The sequence below is a fragment of the Magnolia sinica genome, chromosome 2, assembly GCF_029962835.1.
Source record: "Magnolia sinica isolate HGM2019 chromosome 2, MsV1, whole genome shotgun sequence".
Classification (NCBI taxonomy): domain Eukaryota; kingdom Viridiplantae; phylum Streptophyta; class Magnoliopsida; order Magnoliales; family Magnoliaceae; genus Magnolia; species Magnolia sinica.
In genome coordinates this window covers 129,390,413-129,418,339 of record NC_080574.1, presented here as the reverse complement: position 1 = coordinate 129,418,339, position 27,927 = coordinate 129,390,413, and the positions used below count along the sequence as shown (strand labels likewise).

General features: G+C 39.1%; 1 long non-coding RNA gene across 1 annotated transcript; it reads left to right on the top strand.

Moving 5' to 3' along the window:
• Positions 1–24,445: 24,445 nt before the first annotated feature.
• LOC131237634 (uncharacterized) lies at positions 24,446–27,371 on the top strand. Its single transcript, XR_009167347.1, has 3 exons — positions 24,446–24,638; positions 26,599–27,209; positions 27,260–27,371. It is a non-coding gene; the product is annotated as an uncharacterized LOC131237634 (long non-coding RNA).
• Positions 27,372–27,927: the final 556 nt, after the last annotated feature.

Sequence of the window (27,927 nt, the reverse complement as noted above, 5' to 3'; positions counted from 1 at the left end):
TGTATACTTGATTGAATGATTGATGAGATTGATGTGATGGATTCTCTCGGGATTTGTAATGCGCAGCTTTTTCCTCGAACTGAACGCGGGCCCATATCTCCTGGCCCGGGTATCGCCTCAGTGCCGAGACGCGGCATCGGAACCACGGCGATGGTGCGGTCACAGGGATACAAGTCTCGGATCGAGCCGACTCTGATATATGAGACACGACTTAGGATTGCGCGTAAACGCCGATAACAGATCGCGGGTTACCAGAATTCAACCGGGAGGACCACGGAAGCATACAGAACGGTACGGGATAGGATACGAGTCTCACAGTTATGACTGTTTTTGTGAGATTAGTAACCTATTATGAATATATGCAGTCCACGGTGACTGATAAAATTTGTGCCCACTTTTAGGTAATCAAATGATGTCAAAATAAGATGATTCCAAATACATTTGATATTTTATCAAATTATCTTTCTAATAACCATAAGATCATTTAAATCGGACATGTAATGAGGGAGTTATAACCATTTTCGTGGGATTGGCGACACATAGTCAATATATGCGGTCAACATTAAATGATATCTTCATGATGGTGGGAGGAGCTGTGTCGTGGAAAAGCTTGAAACAATCTACCACAGCCTCATCCACTATGAAAGTTGAATTTATTGCCTGCCATGAGGCATCTAATCAGGCACTATAGTTGCAGAGTTTCTTCTCAGGTTTGCGGGTATTGGAACATATCCCGAAACCATTGAGAATATTTTGTGATAATTCGGCTGTTATTTCCTTCTCTAGTAACAATAAGTATTCATCAAGGTTGAGCATATCGACATCAAGTATCTTGTTGTAAAGGAAATGGTTCAAAATCATCAAGTGTCCGTGGAATTCATCGGCACTAAGTAGATGATTGCAGATCCGCTCACTAAAGGGCTCCCTATCACGCCATTTCAGGAGCATGTAACATCCATGGGGGTCATTGATCCGATAGATGTTTTCAGTTAGTGGGAGTTAAGCATATTTTGATTTTTACAGACACTTAGAGATCTCATTTTATACAGTTTGTTTGGATGATTTTGATATAAAACTTTATTTCTACTTCTTTATATATATACGCAAATTTTGAGTAAATAGAAACTCTAGTCGTGTCTCGTTAGAGACAGGTAAAAGCTTTAGGACCTTTTAAGGATAGACACATATCATCACACTAAAGTATGTAATTCTTATACCATATTACCTAGTTCTTGATCTATGTCGTTAAGATTGAAAGTATTTGTGATCGTGCTTAGACTCACTTCGCCTAAATTAAATGTTGTGATGACTACCGTGTTTCGATACTGACTGTTTCGATGGACCAGATTGAATAGCATTACTTATACTGTCCAACTGTTTCATTAGTTAACCATTTGGATATTTTCTTAAAAGATCAAAACTTGTTTTCAAAATTATTTTATATGACTATCATTGACGTTGCTCAATGACTTCCAAGTGGGAGAATGTAAGAACTTTATCTAGTGGGCCTTACTGATCAACGGTCTGGATTGTCATTCAGTTGGACTGGATGATTGAGTAGACCAGTGGGCCCCACTTCAGGTGATTTGCTGTGCAACTCTGATTGCGCAGCAGTGCGTATTAGGGCTGGAATGCTATAACTGTTTACGCAGACAGTAATTTGAGTCAAACTGGGACACAACAATGTGGAGCGTGGGAGAGGAGTTTTTATGGGTTTCAAACTCTCTCTCTCCACATTCTCTATAAAAGAGAGCTGGGTCCCCGATCCTACACTACGACAGAATTCAAGTCCCATCTATAGAGTTGCAGAAAGGGTGTGAAGGAGAGGAAGATCCTAAGCTCTATCGGTATTCTGGTATTATTATCCGGCTTCTATAGCGGCGTCACAGCTAGGTACGCTATTTGAACCCTTGATCCCCATATCCCATGCACAGATAGATCCATGGGCCCATTCCTCATATAGATGGAGTCCCACATTTCTCTGATATGATAGGTGAGGCCCAATTATTTTTGGTGTGGAGCCCACCCGAAATCTAGCTTGTATATCGTCTGATCCTCATTATCAAAGATATAGGGGCATGGGGTCCTTTCTCTTGCTCCGGTGGTAGACTCTCAGGAGTTTCAACACCTGGCCAAGGGTTCGAGTACCCATAGGTGGTGAAATTCCACTACGGTGTGAGTCTGTGGTGGTGTGTGTGCGTGTGTTAAAAATAAAAATAAAAAAATAAAAAAATATAGGGGCATGACCCTTCTTTTGAAAAAATAAATAAATAAATAACTTTTCACATAAGGTGAATCCGGTGTATAAGAAGTTTATTCAATGAGGAATCGTAGAGGAACTGTCCCTGTTTTGTTCTAGATATACGATGCCTTTGTTAGAAGTGTCATCTAAATTGGGCTCTACAAAGTCTATCTGACCTAGAAAGCCATGTGTTGAGGTCAGTTTGAAGATTTCATGACATCCAATCGGTCCATTATGTGCTTCGCCTCATGTTGCCTGTGGTTTTCAAAAATTAGCACAACCTAAAATTCATGTTGGCCACACCATAAGGAATAGTTGGGTGGGGATGGCCCCCATTAAAAACCTTCAGAATTGTCCAACAGGTGCATCCACCATAGTACACATAAAAACCAATAATTATAATCAGATGGGCCACACGTCAATTTGGAGGATTTTGGATGGTAAACTTCTTCTTCTTTGTTTGACTTGCCTGATATTTCATTTGGTATGATGAGATGTGGAATGAACTAGTTGGATTGGTAGGATGTCATACACATGGGCTCATGGTGCCTCAACTCTAAAACTTCTTTAATAAAAACAAAGGATGAGGTATTTTATGTTACAAAATATTGATTTTAAAATATATTTTAATAAAATAAAAATAATATATAATATATAAAAGTGTTTGAAAAAGCACCTTTTTGTGGGTTTTGGGAATAGTCCCACTTAGGAAAAAGAGAAGAACTTTTTGTGGTTTAAATGAAAACAGTGGAGTATTATAATATTTGCTTACCTAGTCCAAGGACTATGGACCTTGCGTGTTCCAGTGTGCTCGCTCGCGCTCGGGCTTGGACACGGGCACGGGAGTACCGGCGTGGGCATGTAAGGCAGTGTGGCTGTAGAGGCGCTAGTGGCGTACTTTGCACTTCGCACATCCGTATCGAGTCGCAGAGGGTCACTCTTTGGCTAAGGCGTCCGCCTAGATGAAGGGGAGACTAGAGGACTAAATGAAAGTCCTCCAATATATATAGAAAGCTGAAAAAAGAGCTGTTGCAGCAGAACTGTAATAGCTGTGTCATTAGTGCAGGGTCCAGTAGTAACTGTTGCATGGCTAGCCCAACAGCTAGAAAACGGCTAGCTGCTGTCTCACAACACTCAGCATGCAGCAGCTTAATGGCTCATGCACAACAGTCAGAAAATGGCCATAAAACGGCTAGTTTTCTCCAACAGCTAGAAAACGGTCATTGGATTTAATTCCCTGGTCCATAAGCCTCATCCACCATAGCCTATAAAAGGAGGGCTTGGATGGGTTTCCAAACCATCTCTCAACCCACTCCAGCAGACCCATACGAACAGAGACAGCCCACTACTCCTCTCCTATACTCCAGTAGTTCCAGCAAGACAGAAAGGGTTGAACCTTTGTTAGAAGAACAGACCAATGGTGTAGACTAGAACGGTTCAACTGAACCAGTGGCTGAAGAACTGACCAGTGTAGTGTTCTAAATCAAAAGAAATTTCTTCTCTTTCTTTCTTTTGGGATTTTTTCTTTTATTGTATTTCTGCCAGACTAAGTGTAACAGAGTTTCAATAGGTGGGCCTTCGTGTTTGCTGAACGCAGACCCACATCAGGCTCGTCCTATCCTAAAAGCGGTTTGCCTGTAACCTACCAGCATACACAATTCACTTGAGTAGGGGCAAATAACGCTTTAAGGACAGTGTTTCAGATGTGCTTCAGCCTGTTCTTATTCAAGTTAATTTTATTTTTCAGCTTTCATATTATACAGAAATTATATTAATCTGTATAATTTCCAACATTTTAGTCATTTTGCTCAACTAAAATCACCATGCTGTATGTGTATATATGAAATATGAACAAGTTCGCTGTACGTGGCTGAGTTTTTTTTTCTTTTTTTCTTTTTCTTTTTTTAAAGGAGGGCGAATCCATCTTTGATAACAAAAGCAGAGGATGTACAGGGGACACGTTCCGGCGGGCTCCAAAAAAAACCGGGCCTCACCTATCTTATCAGCTGAACAGAGAACAGAAGACGTGGCTAAGTTGAGTCTAGCCTTTTCAAGTTGGGGTATTTACTCATGGCATGGTGGTAGATGTTCTATGAGTTTCAACAGCGAGGTCATAGGTTCTAGTGCTCATGGTGGGGTGTGTGGAAGTGAATGGGTGTGTTTAAATAAAAAATTTAAAAAAAAAAAAAAAGAAAAAGAAAAAGAAAAGAAAAGAAAAGAAGAAGAAGAGCTTTTTCAAGTTTGAAAACATAGATTCATATAACATGTGATTCCCAATGGATGTTGTCAGCTTTCATGTTTAGCCGTAGGTTTCCAAGTCATGGTGGGACCAGCCATCATCCACTAATTGATCAGTGCTATGTATGCATACTGTAAACCATCCAAGATGGGTCTATCCAATCAACGGTTCAAGTAGCGTCGGGGCTCATGCACAGTAGTCTTGAAACTACATTAATCTTGGTAACAAATGGAAGTTGGCTCACTCAAATAGCCAGTTTTATTAACGGCAGGGAATTAATATTAAGACCCAATCAGTTTGGTAGATGCACCTCTATTCCCTGCATTTAGTAATAAAACACTGTAAAAGGTGCACTATCTAGTCATATAACAATGTCCACCATAAACACACCTAGCCTTAAAAGTCAAGACAATCCACTTACCAAAATGCGCCACACTAGTACATTGATTGATGACTGTGGCCACATTTTCCAATCATTAAATTCTCTCGTACATATGGTGGCCCACAGCTTGTTGAATTACCAGCTTGATTTTTGGACCAAGGTATGTTCATATGATGCCCCACCTAATGAGTGGTCCACATCATGGCATGTGTACTGCAAATAGCCTTCGGTACATACTCTCTGTAAATTGCAGTAGTATTTCTCACCCCTACTATTATAAATATAGGCATGATCCTCTCGTATTCACTGCATTGAGACATACGAAAATGGGTACAAAGGCCTTTCTTGTTTTGTCCATGCTCTTTATCTCCCTTCTTTCCATCCCTTCCAAGATAGCTGCCAGGGAAATAAGTAAGAATTCTTCAATTCGTCAGTGTAGTATGGACCAAACGCTTTTCTTTTAGCTGCAATCATTGGTCAGGATCATCCACCGTTTTGAGATTTGAGGATGTGGCTCATCTGTGGCAAGACCAAAAGACAATTGTATCTGTATTTCATATATGCAGATACATGCCCAGATTATATTCATCCGTAGTTCATGGTTTTTTTTTTTGTTTTTTTTTTTTTTTTAACATACACTCACACACACACCACAATGGAGTACTTGAACCCATGACCTCTGTTGAAACTTTTGCGAGTCTACCACCAAGCCTTGAACAAGGACCCATCCAGTAGTTGATCATGTTTGTTTGTTTTAGGTAAGAAAAAAAAATGTTTGTTTTAGAGAGAAAACTGTGGAAAACAATGTCATTCCCTGTGATGTTGAAGCTCATTTGTGGATTAGGTCCTTACTCTTACTTGGGTGGTAGACTCTTAGGGGTTTCAACACCTGGTCAAGGGTCCGAGTACCCATAGGTGATGAAATCCAACTACAGCGTGAGTGTCGGGGGGTGTGTGTTATAAAAGAAAAAAAAAAACAGAGAGAGAGAGAGAAGAAGAAGAAGCCCTTTTGTGGATACAGCCCTGCTCATGTACGCGTACATGGCATTACAGGTGCCAATATGGCTGATGCATGGTGTATTAGAAAATTTCAACCAAAAAAAAAAAAAAAAAAAACTTCCTATATGATGGGCCACGTTTCTTAGACCATGTTGTGCAAAACTCTTTTCCAATTCTCAGTCCTGATATATTGAAGGTCTAACTGCTATTTTTCTAGCCATCCCTTTGTTTTTTTATTCGGATGATTATACCGTGTAGTACACACGACGGAAAGCTCACATCTCTTGCACATGTGCCTTGTGATTTTATGTAGGTCAGCATGGTTGTAAATGCATGTGGGATTAGCCACATCCTCCAAAAGTATCTTCAAATTTTCATTATTAATTATCATGATAATATCCTTTATAAAATAAAATTCTAATTTGCCATTCTTTAATATTATCATTTTCTTTTATTTACTTCTTTTTTTCTTCATATCAGGGCTATCAATTGGCTGAGATATAGAAAGGTTTCAACGGTAAGTGCCATTATTAGTGCAGCTTCTTTTGGTGTGGTCCACTAGAGCTGTGGACCTGTCTCATTTTTAGGACCATCGCTTAAAATAATCTGTTAAAACCGATGAACGGCGTGGATAAAAGATTTACGTCACAATGGCCCCCCACAGCGTCCTGCCTGGACGGATTACCGTCCCGCCTTGGGACGCTGATTGCGTCCTACCCCGTCCGGACGGTAATATGTTCGGGCAGAGCTCTTTGGGGCCCAAAATGATGTAAGTATTTTATCCCCGCCGTTAATCGCTTTTATTAGACCATTTTAAGTTATGGCCCATAGAAAAAGGCAGGTACACAGCTCAAGTGGACCACACCAAAGGAAGCTGCAGTGATAATGACACCTACCGTTGAAACCTTTATGAGGGCCATTGTGATTGTTTTTTACCATCCAAATTATTAATAAGGTCATGTAGACGTGGATGAAGTGAAAACACAGATATAAGCATGATCTAAAACTTCTCCAGCTCCCAAGAACTTTTTAATGGTGGACGTTCAATCCCTACTTTGTGGTCCACTTAAGACTTTTAGCTGCCTAATATTTTGCATCATACCTCAAAATGATATGAGAAAAACGATTAACGGCGTGGATAAAATACTTACATCACTGTGGGCCCCACAGATCCCTGCCCGGACGGATTAGTAGGACGCAATCTGCGTCCCTAGGCCCTGGCAGTCGACAGCTGTACCTGTCGTCTTTCCTAAATGCATGCCACGCCTCAAATTTTGAGTTTTGCCACTTGAAAGATTACCTAGATAGAAGCATTTCTTTGGAAAACATCTCGTCCACAAAAAACTTTATTTGTTCGCATAACATGTCAGGGAGGTACTGCTATCTTTAGCAACCACAGCGTCATGGTTTTTTTTTTTTTTTTTTCACACCCTATTTACCTTTGAACCATGGGTTGGAACCCTGACGGATTATTTGGCGTGGGGCATTTGGGGCAAGGATTTGTGTTAATCATGTACTTCAATATCTTCTTCTTTTTTATTTTTTTGTTGGAAATTTTCTAAGTCTGTAAATCTTCTTAATACATGCCTCTATATTAAATTAGGGCAAATCCATGAACATAAAGATCTGAAAATCTCAAAATAAGAGGCTATTTTAAAAGTTATAAATTAATTAATTAATTTTTTTAAATTTTTTTTTTTTTTTTTTTAAAAGTTATGTGAAAATCTTACACACTAGCTGTAGATGCAACTATCTGCAGTGTCAGTCTCACCATAATGTATGTACGCCATCCAACCGGTTTAACATGGTTGTTGTATAATGAAAATGGAATGTCCTAAAAATCATATGAATCCAACCATCAAGGGGAGCATCTGGTGACTTCAAGGTTTGTGAGGGATTGTCCACTGTTTGCCGACCATGTCAATTAAGGTTTTTTTTTAAGGTTTGATTTTACAATTTTTGTCCAAGAGGTGGCGAACTTCAGTTTCCAATCAGCTTGTTTTTTTGGCTGTCTAGTGAGCACGACTAATGAGTAGGGTTGGCAATAGTTAGGTTTATGACGCGGGGAAGAGTGTGGAATAATAATGATGAAGATCACCGTATTCATCAACTGATAGAAGGCCTTGAATCCACAAGGTAGTTTCTTGAATTATATAAAGTAAAAAATGAAATTTTAAAATTTTTTTAATCAATAATGCTAAACTTTTCAATTATATATCATTTATAAAGAAAAAGAAAAAACCTAAGTAAGAGTTCTAATTTGACTAAAGTAAAATTGATATGCAACAGTAAATTTTACTAAAAAATAATAATAAGTCCTAATTTATTTATGCCGGATGATTCTTGGCATAATTAGAATAAATTCCTAAAAAGACTGCATATATTAAAACTCTAAAATGAAGGAGATACGTCCAAATTAAACCTTATTAAAAATAGTTTTTTTTTTCACAAATTGTAATTTTGAATTGGAATGAAGCGTTTTCTCATGAAACAATCTAACTGTTGAGTGTCAAATATTGCATATTTTTCCCTGCTTATTCCTTAGTTTTATGAACATGTTAGTACTTAATCAATTTATTTTTACTTTTTTTTTTCTCTTACAAGATGATTTCGAGAGCTTTGGAGAAAAGGATGTTAAAAGCGGTAAATTAATGCTCAAAAGATTATCAAAGTAAAGCTTAGAGATTTGGAAGTCATTAATGAAGAATTCAATGCTAAAGATTCAAGAAAATTAAATGCAAAAGATGAAGAAAAGATTGGCAAAAATACAAGTCAAACGGAAGAAAAAACAGACAGTTCGATCCGACCTGAGCCAACTTCGATCTGACCGAAATCGCACAAAACAGTCTAGCAAAAAATCAGGATTTTCAAGCTTAATTCGATCCAACCTGAACTAACTTCGGTCCCACCTAAGTACTCTACACATAAACTTTATATGCAACCTCGGTGTGACCAAAGTGAAACTTTTTGCGTAAATCCAAGGTCAGTTTGCGAAATTTCAAAGTCGGTGTAAAAGTTAGAGTTCCACAACTATGAATAGGAGTCCATAGGACGTTCTAAAGTATCTTATAAGGCTTGGAAATGGAGAGAAGGCCAAGGCAGAACGCCAACAACGTTCTTTCACTTCGATTTTTTCATGGGTTCTAATTAATCTTTTTGTTTTTCTTCTAGGACATTAATCTTTTTAGGCTAAACTCTTAGCTAAGGCTCAAGGATGAAACCTATAGTTTATTTTGATGTTTGGTTTGCTTTGATTCAAGTATATGTTGAACTTCCATTGAGTTTTGGTTTGAATTAAGATATATTTCCAGTTTTCTGTGGTTTATTATGACTGAAATTACAACAAATGTTGTGAAAGCTTTAGATATGATCTTATTGACTTTAGAATTGTGTGATGTGTTGAAGTCGTTGTTCACCATTATCTCATGGGCATGGTAGGATGATTGAATTTCATACCATCATTGTAATTAGACAGATATTTGGGAATTAAACTTATGAAAGTTCAGATTCTGTTTTAACCACCTTCATCATCTGATTGGATATAATAGGACACTGATTCCAATCGAGTTATCATTGAATCAAGTAGATTGACTATTGAGATTACTATAAGTGGATTCATGTATCCTTAGTCTTTTATCTTTATTATTTAAAACTCTTTTTATCTCACTGGATTAAAAACTCAGACAACCAAGTTAGATTTACATTAGTTCTAAACCGTGTTCTCCGTTCCCTATGGATTCGACCTCGTTCTCACCAAGTTATTACTACATCGCGACCCTACACATAGGGTTATGAACACTGACACGACCTCCTTACATGGGTCGGTTAACCCCGAATGGCCTATTAAAATAAAAATTCATTGGTCCTACATCCCTTAACAATACTCTGATAAAAAGTTATGGTTGAATTACAGTTCACACTTTGAATGACAATTTCTCTCTATTTGGAATGAATTTCTTCGATCTAGATGTGCATGGGGCCTACTTACATTATGCTCTACGTAGGATTGGGCCTAGATCAGATGGACTACTTCTACTTCCATTCAGACTTCTTTTAGTCCAGTTGTGCCAAAAATATTTCTATTACCCACTTTACATCAATTCAAGTTGAATTTGGGTCAGCCCCAGCCCAACTCATTTACTAAATAGGCCCGGAATTCCAGCCCAAACCCAACCCATGACTCATCACAAATGATGTCACGGTTGCTACTAGCATCAAAAACAAAAGGAGAGGAGTGGGGGGGCATTGCCACTAACACAACTATGGTGGTCAACAATGGTTACAGCTACCATCTCCATTTTTATTATTTCTTTATGGTTGGCTCTTTTTGCTCAGCTATGACTTCCTACTTAATTCGATGGTGACAATATTAGACACCTCCATCAAATTAATAATTAGTTAGGTTTTGATATATAAAAAATGGGCAGACAATGAGGATTGATATACAAAAATAACAAGCATTAATTAATTAAATTTTATACCATGATACTTACCTAGTAGTATGGTTCCATGCAAATAAGAGATCCGTCCAAAACACCTTAATACCATAGGATCTAATAGCATTTACACAATTTTAAAGACCTTCACATAAAGTTCAAAGATAGATATGTACCCTCATTCAACCATCCACCTGCCTACCATAAGAGCGGAAATGAGAGAATCATACCTCTAATTCTACAGTTAAGATGATCACCAAATGCGATCATCAATTTATATAGTATAGGAGTAACTTAATGGATAATTAAGTATTCTCTTATTATTTCTCTTGGTTTTCTCTCTGGGGAGTTACTTTTTTTTAAAAGAAAAGTGGAGTGGGATTTTATTTCAACAAACTCAAAATATACAACCTAATCACTTTCGAGTAGGGTCCTTACAAGTAAAAAGAGTGGGGCCCAACTATCATATACCTATTATCCACAATATATCCTCATTCTTTCTCTCAAACTACGAACTCCCACTCTATCCAGAAAGTGACTCGCTCTAATGTGAGGAGGCAAGTTAGGCAGCAACCAAAGGAGTCGATTGGCCTATGAGTCACTACCCCATCTTGTCGGGCCATCCACCACCCTATTTGCCTCTCTCGGTACTACATCAACTCTAATATTGATTTGCCTCTTGATCAAATTTACCTGGCGCCACTAATAGCAAATCTTCCACATGGATAGCGAGACACTATTGATCATATCTACTACTAGAGAAGAATTGGTTTCCACTCCCACTTTCGAATAGCCCTGAGTAGAGCTGGGCATTGAGTCAAGTCGAACCGAGTTAGGACTAACCTGACTCGACTCGGTTTTAAAACAAACCTGACCTGAACTCGACCTGACTCGGTACCAAGTCCATCATACTTGACCCAATATGAATCTCGGTATGGCCAGGACTAATCTAGACCAAATCCAACCCGATCATAGGTACCGAGTTGGGTCAAGTCAGCATCGAGCCGAGTCACATGCAGTGGGTATACATAGGCTAAAATCACAACTTAGAACCTAGGTGCACCTCCTGAAATTGCAGTCTCTCCATCATTTACACGGCATCTCATATCTGAAACATCAAATCTAGGTTTTTTTTTATATCCATGAGTCGAGTTTCGGATCAAGTCGAGTTAATAACTAGTCAAATTTCGGGTCGAGTTACTGGATTAGCCGAACTCAACTCAGTTTGAGTTTGGATTGGATGAAGTCTACTTGATTCAGATCGACTCACCCACTCGGTTCAGGTTAAGTCGGGTCTAAATGAGTCGGAGGAGTCGAGTTTGTCGTGTCGAGTCATCCTGTGCCCAGCTCTAGCCACGAGTCACTCTAATAGATAGCTGCTCCACCAATGCTTTGATTTCAACTCAGTTGTTAGAGCTAAACCCGTACTCTGAGGAAAACGCAAATAAAAATCTACCCTCTTAATATCTGTAGACACCCCCTCCCCTGAGAGCCATGGATTGCCCCAGAGGATCCATCAACATTAATTTACACTCAACCCCCACTGGGCCTCTTCCACTCGACAATATCAAGGTGCATTTAATTTGGAGACCGAGAATAATCATTTAGGTGCATTTAGTTTAGGGAGTTACTTGAATGAATACTTTTACTGAGGAAATGCCTTCCTATTCACAAGGGGATGAACCCAGGAAAATAAGAAGAGTCAAAATGGTAAATTCAATCCATCACATTTGAAAAGTGGGAGCACGATATGCCTTTGATTCTTTATCAAAGAGTTGCAGCAGCGTTGCTAGCCAAAGAGAACGAACTAGCTTTGGACTAGGCTTGACCTATCAACTTCGCCAACTTGTGTAGACCAATCATTTTTTGGGATGATTTGGGCTCACATCATTTTACCTGGGCCCAACTTGGCTAAGCCTGTAGGTTTCATGTGTACGTGGGTCTTATCTTACAAATTTATTATTCCATATATCAGTTAAGCAACACATGAAAGATAGCTTCTTAGCTTTCTATGCACTTGAATTGTCAAAAACACATGTTTTACGCAGCATGTGAAACACATAATTAAGCTCCATGGGGTCCTCCATGCAAGGATCAAGCTCAAACTTGGGCCTTTAGGGGGCATTTGGATGGTAACCACTAAAAATATATTGTAAGCCACAAAAGTTTTGAATCAAACTAATATTAATTTGTTTCCCCCTTCGTCTAAGTCCTTGTGGTATTTAATAGAATGCAAGGAATACATAACATATAAGGATGCATGCATTATGACTATCCTATGATAGCCTTGGATGCATTTGTGTGATCCATAGCTTGAGCTATGTGGCCACCTCTCATGATGAGATATCAAGGTAAGGAACTTTTTCATGTTCTCTTCTTACATGAATCAATGATAATAGAGTGGATTTGAGATAAGGAAATGTATACTCGTCGAGTATTGGTCTCTTAGATAGGAAGTGTATCACTATCTATATTAAAGAACGCATCGCATTATTATTATTATTATTATTTTGAAATAGAATTCCATTTCATCTATGGGGAAAAGCTAAATAGCCTATACACATTTGAGCTGGACCACCTTTACAAAAGGGGGAGGAGCTAGCCTATCATAACGACCTTTTTTGTGATAGAAAGCAAGAAAAGGTAAACTAGGAAAAGGAAGGGACACTTAGGATTCCCTATTCAAGCCAAGGCCTGCCCGATCTATAACCAACTCCCCTCTCAAAAGGAGAGAAAGATCAAAGGTGGATGTGAAGATCTTATTCGATAGATAGGATTGAAGAACGCATTGCATGCATGTTAAAGGAATAGTGTTAGAGCATTGTATTAGATATAGTATGTGGGAAGTACCTACAAATACATATTGGATTAAAAAATAGATAATACCCCACTTCGTGGCCTATTTGAATCACCATAATAGTGGTTATAAAAATTTATTTGGTTCAACAATATACCTATATTCACAAGACAACAATATGAAATTTTCTTCACTAAAATATGTGAAAAAATCAAGAAATAAAAGGTTTGCCTTCTTTCCCACTCTCCCACCACATAAGAATCTCTCACAAATGAATTATAAAAATATTATCTCCCTATATATGAGAAAATGGCGAGCTCTCAGTCCTAGAGGGGGTTGAATAGGACTATGCTAAATAAAAAATAAATGCAGATAGCTGAAACAAATAGCAACTTCAAATGCAATAGTATTGAGAGGTTAATATAAACGTTGTTCAAAGGACAACCTTATACCAAAAACCAAAGATTATTGTATGACAACCGGATTTCTTGAACGTAATAAGGATTAAAAACTCAAACCAATGCAATGAGCAATAGAAACAAATCTAGCTATTACAACATTCACCACAAATACATGAAATAAATATAAGCATTCACCACATACAAACCACATACATTATCACCATCCAAACTCTAAGAATTATAGTGGCTCGGTGTGTACACCAATTGTTCTAAAACAGCCATACCTACTCCACTCCCAATAATCACAACCCACGTGATATTGGCTTTCAGTTTGAAAGAAGGTTTTCCAAGGTTCACCTTAAAACCTTTACAATTGTGTTTTCAATTGGGCTATTACAATTAAAAACCTCACGTTGAAATTTTCTGGCTATCTCAGTCAAAAGCACAATAAAGGTTTTCTAGCAATCTCAAAAACCAAAAGTTGTAATTGAAAATACTTATCTGTAGATTCTCTTTGAATGTAGCTTGGAAGAACCGCTTCTTGATGGTGAAGATGTCCTATGTTCAATCAATCAAATGAAAGGGTTTTAGGTCTAAATGATTTAAATTAAACCAACCTTAGGCAACTTTGATTCAATTTCTTGGATCTCAAAAAGGGTAGAATAGAATTCCCTTTTATCAAATCAGAATGAAGTAGCAAGAGATCAAGAAATTAAAAATCAAAAAGCTATAAAAAGAATCTTAAATTACTGTATAATAGCTTGATAATCACGGGGACTTATTTCTCAGAGTGGTGGCTTCAATTAGCTTAGAATGAATGAAAAAAGCTGAGAAAAGTCCTCTATTTAGAGACTAAAAAACGGTTCCCTCGACTGGTCCTGGGAGTAACTAAATTTCAAAAATTCTAGCACGATCGGATAAAACTAACCCTCGACTGGTCGAGTAGCCTGCTCAACTAGTTGAGTATGGCACTCGACTGGTCGAGTGGGGCTTAAAATAGTTGCTGGAGTTCAAGTTGAGCCCTACTCGACTGGTCAAGCCAGTCTCCACGACCGGTCGAGTAGGGTGCTCGACTGGTCAAGGACCTACCAGAAAAATTTTAAAATTTGAATTTAAATCTGGACTGGTCGAGAAAAACTTTAAATTGGTCGAGTCAGAGCCTAGACTAGTCGAACATTTACTAGGACTAGTCGAAGCAAAGCCAATAAAAAACACAATGACCCATTTTAAATATGCAATATAAATGACCTAATTATAAGGACTTTCTAGGGTCATTTATACCTCAAATGTTGAACATTGAACTTGTCACTTCGATAGATCCGGTAGTTCTTTTTAAAGTACTTGAAGCTTGATCTTGTATACTTGAAACTTGAACATTTTCTTGACCATGAAGTGTACTTAAACTTGATCTTGAACTTGAAATAGCACTCGAACTTGGTCTTGAACTTGATCATGTACTTGAGCTTGGTCTTTGAACTTGAATATGAACTTTAACTTGACCTTTAAGTTTGATGAAGCATTTGTAGTTGATGTAGGACTAAAGGTGAACTTTTCATCACTTGAAAAAGTCCATCATACGTAAGTGGTTTGTCACTACAAAATTTGACAATACAGGGTGCTACATATACAACATAGCACTTGCAATATGTTCTCTTACATGGACAACACACCCCGCGAAGGGTAATGGAGCCTTTAAAAAAAGGCCACAATGATAATAAATAAGAAAGGAGAGAAAATTAGTGTTTTATTTGGAAATGTCACGATGCTTATGATGGCGTTTAATGAAGTGGAGCAAAAAATCCATCATGCACATTATGGCGCACTTAAATAGTGGAGCAAAAGATTTTTAAGGCAGAAGATCCATTCACTGGATCTCATCTGATCCAGAGCTCCAGTCTGGCACATGTGCACCATATCATTTAAATGAGCTTGCATGCAGTTGGGCTTGGTGTGGAATGAATCATCGGATGTGACTTTTATTTGGTGACCTTCCTAGTGTGTTTTGAACCTAATTGACAGGCCTGATGAATAGTTTGGACTATCCAAGTCTCCAAATACAACCAGGAGCACTGCAATCTTAAGTGCCAGTAGCATAGTATCATTCCTCATTTATGTCACTCAGGTTCTCACTATTACGAGATAGCAATATTGCAATTATGCTTGTGATATGGAAAAAGAGGATTATAAAGAGAATAATAAAATCATAGTGGAGGAGCACGGAAAATTTAGAAATTTTTTTAAAAAAAAAACCCAAAGTTGTAGTCTGCATGACCTCGCTGTACAGCTTTTGTTAATTCAACTGTCCAAGTAATACCGAAGTTTGAAAACTCAAAGAACTCACTCCAAAATCTGCTTGAGTCAGAATAACTTAGCTTCAAATTCTAAACGCCAGGCTCAATGGGTTATTCTAAAAGGGTTGGACTGGGTCCTAATGTGGTGTGTATATGGCATCTATCATGTCAAGAAGAGTCGCCCAACAATGAAAATTGGATAACCTAAAAATCAGGCCAATCTAGCGCTCTTGCAGGTCATCAAGTGAATTTGGTTGTCACGCGAAAATTAGATGCCCTAAAAATCAGGCTGATTTAGCCCTCGTGTGGGTCACCACGTGGAGTATTTGTCAATTTTTTTGTTATGGCAAATATGTGAATAACTCTTACACTCAGTTGAATAACTTTTCGATTCTTGTAAAAGAAGCTTATTCAATGAGGAATTGGAGAAGAACTGACCCTCTTTTGTTCTAGATATATGATGCCTTTGTTAGAAGTCTCATGTAAATTGGGATCTGCAAAGTCTATCTAACCTAGAAAGCCATGTGCTGGGGTCAGTGTGATGATTTCATGATATCCAAGCTGCCCATCATGTGCTTCGCCTCATGTTCTCCATAGTTTTTGCAAATTAGCACAATCCAAAACTCATGTTGGCCACACCATAAGGAACAGTTGGCTGGGGATGGCCACCATTAAAAACCTTCAGAACTGTCGAACTGGTGCATCCACCTTGGTATACATTAAAAAAAAAAAACCATAATCGGGCTGATCTAATAATCAGATGGGCCACACGTAAAGTTGGAGGATTTGGATGGTATACATTTTTTATTATTATTTTTGTTGCGTGGCTCATATGATGGTTTGACTTGCCTGAGAATTCATTTGGTATGATGAGATGGTGGAATGTACTAGTTGGACTGGTAGGATGTCATAAACATGGGCTCATGGTGCCTCTACCATGACACTTCTTTAATAAAAACAAAAGATAAGGTATTTTAGTCATTTCACCCTAGTGTACTTTTATTTTAAATTTGTCTCTTTCAATGAATGAACGGCGTGGCTGACTTGAGTCGAGCTATTTCAAGTTTGAGTCTTTACTCATGGCTTAGTGGTAGATGTTCTATGAGTTTCAACAGTGAGGTCATAAGTTCTGGTGCCCATTTTGAGGTGTGTGGTGTGAAGAGGTATGTTAAAATAAATTAATTAATTAATTTGAGAGAGAGAGAGCTTCTACAAGTTTGAAAATATAGATTAATATTACATGTGATTCCCAATGGACGTTGTCAACTTTCATTTTTAGCCGTCGGGACCAGCCATCATCCAATAATTGATCTATATATGCGTACTGATAAACCATCCAAAATGGGTCTATTCAATCAGCGGTTCAAGTTGCATTGGGATTCATGCACAGTTGTCTTGAAACTACAATCTTAGTAACATATGGAAGTTGCCTCAGTCAAATACCGAGTTTTATTAACGATGGGGAATTAATATTTACACCCAATCAGTTGGGTAGATGCACCTCTATTCCCTGCATTTATGCCCTACAACACTGTAAAAGTTGCGCTATCTAGTCATACAATAATGTCCACGATAAACACACCTAGCCTTAAAAGTCAAGACAATCCACTTACCAAAATGCACCGCACAAGTACATTGATTGGTGACTGTGGCCACAGTTTCCAACTATCGAATTCTCTCATACATATGGTGGCCCACAGCTTGTTGAGTTACCACTTGATTTTTGGACCAAGGCATGTTCATAAGATGCCCCACCTAATGAGTGGTACAGATCATGGCATGTGTACTGCAAATAGCCTCCCGTACATACACTTCCGTAAATTGCAGTAGCATTTCTCACCCCTACTATTATAAATATGGGCATGATCCTCTCGTATTCACTGCATCGAGACATCGGAAAATGGGTACAAAGGCCTTTCTTGTTTTATCCATGCTCTTTTCGTCCCTTCTTTCCATCCCTTCCAAGATAGCTGCCAGGGAAATAGGTAAGAATTCTCCAATCGTCAGTGTAGTATGGTCTAAATGCTCTACTTTTAGCTGCAATCAATGGTCAAGATCATCCAACCGTTGTGAGTTTTGAGGATGTAGCCCATATGTGGCAAGACCAAAAGGCAATTGTATATTTGTACTTCATGTATGCACATACATGCCCAGATTATATTCACTAGTTCAGGTGTTTTTTTTAACATACACACACCACAATAGGTATTTGAACCCATGACCTTTGTTGAAACTCTTGCTAGCCAACCACCGAGCCATGAACAAGCGCCCACCCAATAATTGATCGTGATTATTTTTATTATTTTTTTAAACAGGAGACGTATTTCCATTGATAATATAAACAGAGGATATACAGCCTAACTCCCCAGAGTGAGCCAGAAAAAAGACCAAACTGGCAACAAACATTAACTGAATCTCCCAAAATAAAACCCCATGGCACCCGGATCCTCCCCCAGAGAGAGACTCGAGACCCAGGCCTAAGAAGGAAAAAGCTATCCTATTGACATTCGGACTACACCAGGAAAAAAAAAAAAACCTGAAAGAAGCCTACCATAAGGCCTACAGGGCAGGAAAGGACGAAAAGACTACCTGAAAGTAGTTGACCATGATTGTTTTAGAGAAAAAACCGTGGAAAAGAATGCCATTCTCTATGATGTTGAAGCTCATTTGTGTGTACAACCCTGCTCATGTACACATACACGGCATTACACGTGCCAACATGACTGAGGCATGAAGAGCTTTCTATGAGATGGGCCACGTTTCTTAGACCATGTTCTCGAAGACTCTTTTCCAATTCTTAGTCCAGAGAGACTGAAGGTCTAAATGCTATTTTCCTAGCCATCCATTTGTTTTGGGTCGTATGATCTATACCGTGTAGCATACATGATGGAAAGTTGCCATATGATTTTATGTAGATGGGCACGGTTGTAAATGCATGCGGGCCGGGCTTAGCCACATCCTGCAAAAGTATCTTCAAATTGTCATTATTACCATGATAATATCCTTGTACTAAAAAAACAAATTCATTTTTTCCATTCTTTAATATTATCATTTTCTTTAATTTACTTTGTTTTTTGTTTTCTTCCCGTTAGGGCTATCAATTGTCTGAGATAAGGCCAGGAAAAATCAAATTTTTAAATAGACACGTGCCAACCTAGACCCGGGCAGTTGACAGCTGTACCTGTCATCTTTCCTAACCGCATGCCAAGCCTCGAATTTTGGGTTTTGTCACTTGCCAGATTATCTAGATAGAAGCATTTCTTTGGAAACATATTGTGCACAAATAACCATCTCTTTTCACATAAAACATCACCGAGGTACTGCTATCTTTAGCAACCACAATATCATGGGGTTTTTTTTTTTTCACACACACTATAGGTACTCGAACCCATGAACTCAGTGTTGAAACACACTCTATCTACCATTGAACCATGGGTTGGAACATAAGGGATTATTTGGCTAGGGGGATTTGGGGCAAGGATTTGTACTACATGAAAATACTCATGTAGTTGATCAATATCTTCTTTTTTATCTTGTTGGAAATTTTCTAAATCTGTAAAATTTCCAAATCCATGCCTCTATATTAATTTAGGGCAAATCCATAAACATGAAGGCCGAAATCTCAAAATAAGAGGCTATTTTGAAAGTTTATATATATATATATATATATTAAAAAAAAAAAAAAAAAAAAGAATAAGAAGAAGAAGAAGAAGAAAAAAAGTTATGTGAAAATCTTACACGCACTAGCTGTAGATGCTGGAGTGTCAGGCTCACCATAGTGTATATATATACGGAATCCAACTGATTTAATATGGTTGTCCTATAATGAAAATGGGATGCCTGGAAATCATATGAATCCAACCATCAAGCCGGGCATCTGGTGACTTCAAGGTTTGTGAGAGATTGTTCATTGTTTTCTATCGTGTGGCCCACAGGATTAGAGGATTAGCATGATTTTTGGGCCACCTTATTTTCAGGATAGGGCAACCGGTTTGATGGATTAGACGCCATACGTAAACAATGGTTGGCCCCACATGCATCTAGTTGTAGCATCTGTAACAAGTTGCATGTGAGACCATATACTAAAAGGTTTTTCCTTGCATTAATTGCTCTCCAAAATCCTTGGATTTATTATTTGAGATCAGATATTCTGTTGCTAGGGCCTTCCAGGTTGGGGCTTCTAGTGATTAGACTATCCAGGGTGAGGCCCGGCCATCATTTCAGTAGTTACAATCATTGAACCATGGGCTCACTTCTTCTGTCTCTACGCCCAACTGGTTGGGATGGGCCTGCTGGGCTGGGCATACTCAAAATTTTATTTTTACTTGGCCTAGGACTGGCCTATCAGCAGTAGTACAACCTAGTCTTTTCAATAATGATAATAATTTTTTTTAACCTCTATGGTTGCAGCTGGAGACGAATATGGACCATTCGATCCTGACCCACCCTTTTATTACAGACATAGAGGACTGTGTCCTTATAGATGCGAACGCAGCATCGGATGCAGAAGATATCCTTGCATAAAGGTGGTCTCACCTCCGCCACCTGAGAAAACGTGCACACCACCGCCCGTATGATGCCACGGATAAGATATGGTTAGTTTGCATGTAATCAGACGCTAATAATGGTAATAATAATAAGTTGATTACATGCAGAGATGAAGGTTGTGAATATAAAGACTTAGGTTCTCTATGGTTTTGGCTCATCCAGTGGACCTAAAATAACAAGTTGTTACTGTTGTAATATTTGTATGGGAATAAAGTTACATGGTTTTGTTTTTGGAGCTGGGAAGCCTACCAGTACGTGTGTGGCAATGTTTCTCCCCAACCTTAATCCAACGCTAAATTGCGCCACACCACATAAACAGCATGGAGCAAGGGGTAGGCGATCCACATCATAGAAACTTCCAGATTGTGATATGTACATCCCATCCAATCCAGTCATCCCATGAGACCCATCAGGAGGGAAAAAAAAAAGTTACATATGTATTACATAATTTATGTGGGCCACACCACGTCAATTAAGGTTTTTTTAAGGTGTGATTTTACAATTTTTCTCCATGGGGTGGTGAACCTGAGTTTCCAATGGGCCTGTTTTTTTGTCAGTCTAGTGAGCATGAGTAACAAGTAGGGTTGGTAATAGATTATAGGTTCATGAGTAGAGCTGTACACGAGTAGAGTTAATTAGTTCAGTCAACTCGCTCAACTTTCCTCGGAAAAGTTCGACTTACCTCAGCTCGAAATTGGATTCGGAGTGAGTCAAGCTGGTTTTTGGAGCTCAAAAAAATTTCGACCCGAGTTTAAGCTTGCCCAAGCTCGACTCGACTCAGATTGAACCTTTATTTTTTCAAAAAGATTTCATTTCATTTGGCAAGTATGTTATACAGCCAAACAAGAGCAACAAACGGAGACCCCATAGCAGCATAAACAACTGCGGGATCCAAATGAGGAACAAACAAGAAAACAAGACTCCTATACAAAGCCTACCGACCCTCCTTGGACAACCTAATGGAGCCCAACCCCACTCTGTTGAGGAAGACCAACCTACGGATGTGGACCAGGAGATCTCTAACATTCTCGAAAAGGAGAGGGGATTGCAACTCACTACCCATATAAGCCAAACCGTCAGCCGGACCATTCCCCTCTCACTTGATGAGCTGGAAAGAGATAGGAATACCAACCGAGAGCTTACGAATCCGACTAAGCCAAGGCTTCCACTTCGAAGCCACGGGAGAGTTCCCCACAAGCATATCAATGACAAATTTTGAATCTGATTCAATCACAAGCCGAGACATCCCTAACCGAGAGCTTATGTATCCGACTCAGCCAAGGCTTCCACTTCGAAGCCACGGGAGAGTTCCCCACAAGCATATCAATGACAAATTTTGAATTTGATTCAATCACAAGCCGAGACATCCCTTTCTGCAGTGCCAACAAGAGCCCATCATTCACCACTCCCAACTCCGCCGTATTATTGGCACCAAGCCCGTACCCCGCCACAAAAGCAAACAAAAAATTGCCCCTCAAGTCACGCACTATACCACCACCCCCAGACTTCCTTGGGTTGCCCCTAGCCGAGCCGTCCGTATTGATTTTAAACCAATTGTGGGTGGGTTTGATTTTAAACCAGTTGTGGACGGGTTTGATCGAACCTTAATTCAAATCAACTCGGATCGAATCAGTTCAGTGACTCGGTTATTTTGATATTGATGATGCTCGCCGAGTGTTTAATGAAATGACTCAACGAAGAATTGTTTCAGGTGCATACATTCTCTATAGGATTGGCTGGTGGTGAGGAATGAATGGATACAAAACAAATCACTACAAATAAATAAATAAATATATATATATATATATATATATATATATATATATATATATATATATATATATATATATATTACATTATAAAACTGCCCTCATATCTTGATTTTGATGCTACTCGCCGAGTGTTTGATGAAATACACATAACGTGTTGTTACTATTTTGCATTCTGTAAGAAATTGAATATATATATATTGGAAGAAGATCTTTCTATTCATTCACAAAAGAACCGGGTTACATTCGGGCATGCCCGGAAAAAAGAATCAGGCAAACCTATTGTGATCACAAAAAACTAAAAAATCAAATGCTAATTACAAAGGCTAAGACCTGCCATCACGACCTCTAGTCGCCCCCAAACCTACCCTGTCCAAGAAGAACAGTCCCCTAACATGTTGCGGCAGCTCCGCAACTGAGGAGAAAAGAGAGGCACATTGGGTATCGCTCCCAATCCGGGCCAGAGCATCGGCCGGGAAGTTGGCCTCCTTGAAAATGTGAGCAATGCACGTTTGCCCCAGCATCCTGAAATTTTTGATCCTCTTGAGCCAATAGGTCCACTTCCATCCCGGACATGAGTTTCCATTCAGAATGTCAACTATAAGCTACAAGTCGGATTCAATCTCCACCTTATAGAAGCCCCGTTGAAGACAAATGGACAGGCCGTCGAGAATGGTGCAAATCTCCGCACACATGTTTGTACCTTGCTCATACGCAGTGGAGAAGGCAAAAATAAAGTCTCCTTTATTGTCTTTGCAAATCCGCCCACCGCCTGAGAGGCCCAGGTTACCCCTACATGAACCGTCGACATTAATCTTGACCCACTCGCAGCGAGGCTTGAGCCAACGCACAACATTCGTCTGAGAATGCAGTTGAGAAGTAGAGACCGACCCTGAATTCCTGCACATGGCTGACGAGATCGACTCCTAGGCCGACTTGACTCCACTTTGAAATATACCTCAGCCACCAATCAACCTTAGCAAACAAGGCAAGAATGGAAGCCGTTTTGTTGTCAAATTAACCTCGCAGCATTGCGAGCTTTCCACACCACCCAGCAGATTAAGAAAGGGGCCACTCTTTGCACATCTGATTTCCTACCTGAAGCAGAGTATGCGCTCTTCCATTGCGCAATCCGTGTGCTGAAGGAATGAGCGGCATGATTTGGATGTGGAAGATATCACCCACGTGACGCAAGAGGGCCTGCGCAATGCGACTATGAAGAAATAGATGAGAGACGGTCTCGACAGATTTGTGGTCCCGATTCTCGAACCCACAGCAACGCAAGCAGAAGCTAACTGCACGCCTCGGGACTGTACCGCGCCATCAACCAGGACTGCATCCTATAGGATCTTCCATGCTAGCATTGAAATCTTAGGCGGCAGCACACCGTTCCACAAATATCTAGACCAATCCATAGGCGGAGAAGGAGACCTGCAAATGTTCCTAACCGATCTAACAGTAATCTTGCCTGATGAAGCCAGCAGCCAGAAATTCATATCGGGGCCGTCCGATAAGCAGAAACCACCTTGGAATATGCACTCTATGTGTTTGAGAAAATGTCACACAGGCTTGAACTCAGCTCGAACGGACCTGAGCTAACTTACTTGAAAACATAAATAAATATAAATAGCATGTGCTCCTACAATGATTGTTGTCAATTTTCATTTTTAGCCCTCGGTTTGCAAGTCATGGTGGGACCAGCCATCATCCAATAATTGATCAGTGCTATGTATGCACTGTAAACCATCCAAGGTGGGTCCATCCAATCAACGATATCAATGGGACTCATGCACAGTAGTCTTGAGACTACAATCTTGGCAACATATGAAAGTTACCTTACTCGAATTGCAAACGGCAGGGAATTGATCATATTTACACCCAATCAGCTCTATTTCCTGCATTTAATCATACAACGCTGTACAAGTTGCACTATCTAGTCATACAACAATATCCACTGTAAATGCCCTATGCTTGAAAGGTCAAGACAATCCAAATCCACTAACAAAAATGCGCCTCATTTGTATGTTGATTGGTGACCGTGGCCACAATTTCCGACCGTCAAATTCTCTCTGCTGGACAAAGCCGGGTTGGGCTCTATTAGGATGTTAAAAAGGTCTCAAGTGTATGGGATATGATAGGTGGGCTAGCCTTTTTGTCTCTGGTCCCACCCAAACATCCTCATTGTAATTTTGCCACTTCAATGAAATCTTTTGTTTGAAAAAAAAATTGGTGGTCCACTTGTTGAGTTACTATCTTGATTTTTGGACCAAGGCATATTTATATGATGCCCCACCTAATGAATGGCCCAGATCATGGCATGTCTACTGCAAATAGCCTACAGTACATACTTCCCGCAAATTGCAGTACTATTTCTCACCCATAAGATTATAAATAGGCCATGATCCTCTCAAACTCACTGCATTGAGACAAAATGAGTACAAAGGCCTTTCTTGTTTTATCCATGTTCTTTATCTCCCTTCTTCCCATCCCTTCCAAGACAGCTGCCAGGGAAACATTACAGAATTCTCAAACTCGTGAGTGTAGTATGGTCCACACGCTCTTTTTTTAGTTGTTTGGATCTTGCAAATCAATGGGCAGGACCATCCAACTGTTTTGAGTTTTAAGGATGGGCCATCCGTGGCAAAGCTAAAATACAATTGTATTTCTCTACTACATGTATGGAGATACATGCCCACAATTACATTCCATAGTTTATGGTTTTTTAGAGAAAAACTGTGGAAATTTTCTTATGTACATATCATTGCTCGTGCTAACATAGCTCGTCTAGAATATTAGAGTTTTCATGAGATGGGCCATGCTTCTTAGATCATTTTGTCCAAAACTCTAAGGTGATCCAGGCCTTAGTCCAGGGAGATTGAAGGTCTAAATGCTATATTTTCTAGCCATCCATTTGTTTTGGGTTGGAATATGATCTGAACGGCTTAGCACATATCATGGAAAGCTCACATCTCCTACGCAGATGCGTGTGATTTTATGTAGATGAGCATGATTGGCCTTAGCAACATCCTCCAAAAGTATCTTTAAATTGCCATTATTGCCATGATAAGATCCTTGTAAAAAAAAAAATCGTAATTTAACTTTCTTTAATATTAACATTTTCTTTTTTATATTTCATTTTTTTCCTCCCTTTAGGGCTGTCATTTGGCCGATATAAGGCTAGGTGAAATCAAAATTTTGAGTAGGCCCAGACCATTGACAGCCATACCTCAAGTCTTTTCTGAGCAGGCGCCAAACTTCAAAATTTTGGGTTTTGTCACTTTGGAAAACATCTAATTTTTGAGATAATACATCATGGAGTTACCAGTATCTTTAACAAGTATCGAGACAGCTTCTTGGAGTTTTTTTTTTCTTTCTTTCTTTCTTCGTGAGGGATTTGGGGCAAGGATTTGTTTAACTCGTGGAATTCAAAAATCTCTCTTTTTTTTCTTTTGTTTAGGATTTTTTTAATGAATAGATTTTCCAAATCCATACCTCCATAAATTAATTTATTTGGGGCAAATTGAGAGACATAAAACCCTAGCAATCTCAAAATGAGAAACTATTTTAAATTAAAGTAAACAAAGTTATGTGAAAATCATACACACTAGACCATGGTGTATATATGGCATCCAACTGATTTAACATGGCTGTCTTACAATGAAAACAGGATGCCCTAGAAATCATATGGATCCAACCATCAAGTGGCACATCAGGTGATTTTAAGGTTTGTGAGAGATTGTCCATATTGTTTTCTATCGTGTGGCCCACATGATTATTGGAATTGTGTGATTTTGGACCACTTTATTTTCATGATGGATCAACTTGCTGGATGGATTGGATGCCATACATAAACCATAGTTGGCCACATATGCATCTAGTTGTACGTTTTTTACTTCGATCTACAACTAGTTGCATATGAGACTATGCTAAAAGGTGTTTCCTTCCAATAAATGCTCTCTAAATTTTATGGATTTATGATTTAATCTTGAAATTGTGGATGTTTGTCAAATACAAGTTCAATATAAATTCATGAATTTGACAATTGTTCATGGATTTATCAAATTTAAATTCTCAGTTCATTTACATATGTAATTTGTTTGCTCATCCATCACGTAAGGCCACACCTTTTTATCCTGTCAAGGAAAAACAAGGTGTCCTTAGAAATTTTCACCAACAGATGAGAAAGAAACTCAAGTAACAATTCCAATAGAAGTCGATATTCTGTTGCTAGGATCTTCCAGGCTGGGGCTTCTAGTGAATAGGCCATCCAAGGTAAGGCCATCATTTCAGCAGCTCGAATCATTGAACGATGGGCCATTTCTACTGTCTCTACGCCCAAACCTAGGGTTTGCTTCAGTCCAAAGTTTGAATTGGTTGGGATGGGCTTATTCAAAATTTTATTTTTGCTTGGCCCAGGACTGGCGCATCGGCAACAGTACAACCTAGTCTTTTTTACAATGATAATGATTTTTTTTCTTACCTATGTGGTTGCAGTAGAAGACACCCGAATCAACCGTTCGTTCCTTGAACCTGACTGACACATCTATGGCAGTCCTGGACGATCGTTCCTTGAACCTGACCTACCCATTTATGGTGGTCCTGGACGATCCTGTCCATATAGGTGCGGCAGACCCTACTTACGCCCCGGATGCAGAACATATCCTTGCAGACGGGTGGTCTCAGCTCTGCCACCTGAGCAAACGGGCACACCACCGCCGGTATGATGCTACGAATAACATATGGTTAGTTTTCATGTAATCCGATGTTAATAATGGTAATAATAATAATAAGTTGATTAGATAGAGAGGTGAATGTAGTGAATATAAAGACTTAGTTCTGCATGGTTTTTTGCCCTTCAAGTGGGGCTACAATAACAAGTTGTCGTTGCCGTTGTAATATTTGTATGGGAATGAAGTTACTTATGGTTTTCTTTTTAAAAAAAATCCATGGTTTTATTTTTGGAGTTGGCAAGCCTACCATTACGTGTGTGGGTCGGCCATGTGCACAGCCACTACAAAGATGGTTGAGACTGTCCAACTTTTGGGAACTATCATGGACGGAGCACTATCCAAAACTTATGATGATTGGACTACTCTTCTTGATAGGTCTTGGTGGATAGGGGCTCTTATGATGATTGGACTACTCTTCTTGATAGGTCTTGGTGGATAGGGGCTCTCTTGGGTGTAGCTTGTCTGAGTTTGGTGGTCCTCTTTTTATCATTTCTGGATTTCCCTCTGTGTGAGTTGTGTAATATTTGGTATATGATAGGTGAGGCCTGTTGTTTTTGTGGAGCCCATCCAAAATACATGGCTGTATATTTCCTTTTGGCAATAAAATCCAGGTGGGGTAATTCAACCAGTTTCTTAAATAAATAAATAAATAAAAACAAAGCAAAAAAAAAAAAAAAAAAAACTATTGTAACTATTGATTGGTGGCATTCATAGATGACAGTAGAAATCACAAGGTGACCATACGATCCAGGCGGTGGTCAATAGGATGTGATCGGATTGGTATGATTAACTAAATAAGAACTTAATTGATCATGATCCTACAATTTAAGGTTGAGGATATTTACTCTACTCTTAAGGTACTAAAGCGGGAGCCACTATGTAGTAGCAATCAATGAGGCTAGATTAAGGAAAGATAAATATAAAGTAGATAGATGTGTTTGGCGTGGAGCCTCGATAGTTTCTTCGTGTGCTTCTTTTATAGCTCATCGAGGCGACAAAACCCCTTCTTGGGCTTCCTTGTTGCTTCTGTTTCCTTCGCGCTTATGTTGCATTCTGAATATAGAAATCTCTTTTATTGATCTAGAGCTGTTGG